At 44.2% G+C, this 2249-nt stretch overlaps 1 non-coding gene and 1 pseudogene across 1 annotated transcript; both read right to left on the bottom strand.

The window, feature by feature from the left end:
* Positions 1 to 183: 183 nt before the first annotated feature.
* On the bottom strand, positions 184 to 257 carry LOC138768500 (U6 spliceosomal RNA; annotated as a pseudogene).
* A 361-nt stretch (positions 258 to 618) lies between these two features.
* LOC138768482 (U6 spliceosomal RNA) lies at positions 619 to 725 on the bottom strand. The gene has a single exon (XR_011359129.1). It is a non-coding gene; the product is annotated as a U6 spliceosomal RNA (small nuclear RNA).
* Between the last annotated feature and the right edge of the window lie 1524 nt (positions 726 to 2249).

Genomic DNA, 2249 nt, shown 5'->3' with positions numbered 1-2249 from the left:
CCGATTTGCATGATTTATTCCACTTCGGTACGGTGTAGAACCAGCGGTAGGAGTCGTCCTATTCTCCCCGTAGAAATCCCAGCGTGCGTTCAAGTCGGGAGCCCCCTCTTGCTTCCTGACGAATCTTCTGAAATGCTTTCGCCAAGAGAGCTAGAGCTGTCGTCTCCACCTTCACTCTCCCTAATCCTTGCGCAGGGGCCATGCTAATTTTCTCTGTATCGTTCCAATTTTTGTATATGTGCTGCCGAAGCGAGCACGGTGGATAGGGAGACCCCTGTGAAATATATACCGCGCCACTGGTGGCTCTCTCCACATTAGGGAGAGTGAAGGTGGAGACGACAGCTCTAGCTCTCTTGGCGGAAGCATTTCAGAAGATTCGTCAAGAAGCAAGAGGGGGCTCCCGACATTAACGCACGCTGGGATTTCTATGGGGAGAATAGGACGACTCCTACCGCTGGTTCTACACCGTACCGAAGTGGAATAAATCATGCAAATCGCAAAGGGGAGGGGCAAGGTCTTGAAATGCGGACAGATGTGGAAAAGCTGACAAAGCCTCCTGGCTGCACAGAAATCACGAAGCCAACCTCGAACAAAGGTCCCTGGAAAACGCGAGCGGAACAAAATATGGAACGCTTCACGAATTTGCGTGTCATCCTTGCGCAGGGGCCATGCTAATCTTCTCTGTATCGTTCCAATTTTAGTATATGTGCTGCAGAAGCGAGCACGGTGGAAAGGGAGACCCCTGTGAAATATATACCGCGCCGCTGGTGGCTCTCTCCACATTAGGGAGAGTGAAGGTGGAGACAACAGCTCCAGCTCTCTTGGCGAAAGCATTTCAGAAGATTCGTCAGGAAGCAAGAGGGGGCTCCTGACTTGAACGCACGTTGGGATTTCTACGGGGAGAATAGGATGACACCTACCGCTGGTTCTACACTGTACCGAAGTGGAATAAATCATGCAAATCGGAAAGGGGAGGGGCAAGATCTTGAAATGGGGACAGATGTGGAAAAGCTGACAAAGCCTCCTGGCTGGACAGAAATCACGAGGGGGCTCCCCACTTGAACGCAAGCTGGGATTTCTATGGGGAGAATAGGAAGACTCCTAATGGGCATGGCGCATTCGTGAGAGCTACGAATGGTTATTAATTCTCTTTACGTTCCTCCTGATGTTTAATAACAGTAGGGGACAAAATGTACAAAAAACCTATAAACTAAATTCAACTGGGATCATAATGACTATCTCTTTGTTGGAGAGGTTGTGGCCAAATAGCTAATCAATTACACATGTAGTGGTCTTGTCCAAACATTTCGAAATATTGGAAAGATGTGTTTTATTTACTCTCCAGCATCACTTTTAATACTTGTCAACTTGATCCAGCCTTAGCTATTCCAGATAACAATCTAGTATCATTCCCTATTTCCTTAAGAACGATTATTCACCATTTACTCATTGCAGCTAGACTAGCATTGGCTCAAGCATGGAAATCGCCCAATCCTCCTTCAATTTCTGAAGTAATTAATCAAGTAAACCTACAATGTGCACATTAAATTTTTTTTTCACCTGTATCTAACTCTATCTCGAAAGTTATAAGATACTGAGAACCATGGACCTTTTCACCCTATGCCAAATAATTCTTATCACCAAGTTTAAGGTGAACTTTAATCCTTTCTTTTCTTTTTATTTCCTTATTGCTCCAAGGCTGTATACAATTTTTTTTGTGTTACTTTAATCTAGGCCTATTTAAGGCCTCGATAGTAAAAAAAAAAAACTCTCTCAAACAGTGTTTACACATGTCAAGATAAACGCAGAATGTAACGATCCCCCGGCTCTATTTTAAAAAATAAAAACACAGAGGGGGAGACATCGTACAGGTCTACAACGTTTAGTGTCACGGAAGGGGATACCACAGATACCCAAACTGAGGTATCAGAGTCAGAAAAACAAATTACATCACCTCCCCGCATAGCAGGTAAAAACAATAAAAATAAAAATAGATTAAAAAAAACATCTACCTGGAAAACACAACGCCCAAATACGAGCTCTTACCAATCTTTGGAGGATCAAGCAGCTGTTAGGGTGGTCTTCAGGTAAGACCTTCAGGTATATTGGATGGTAGCCAGATTGAAGGGGCATCTTGGCCAAGAAGCATGCAGACAACTCGAGATGGTTCTGAGTAGCAGCATGTTTATTGCAACAAAGTCATCATCTTTTATACCCCTTGCGGGGTGTACACCTCATTAAACATTAAC

This window comes from Dendropsophus ebraccatus, chromosome 11 (genome assembly GCF_027789765.1).
Source record: "Dendropsophus ebraccatus isolate aDenEbr1 chromosome 11, aDenEbr1.pat, whole genome shotgun sequence".
NCBI classification, from domain to species: domain Eukaryota; kingdom Metazoa; phylum Chordata; class Amphibia; order Anura; family Hylidae; genus Dendropsophus; species Dendropsophus ebraccatus.
Note: the sequence above shows the minus strand (reverse complement) of the source record. Positions and strands in the feature narration are given on the sequence as shown.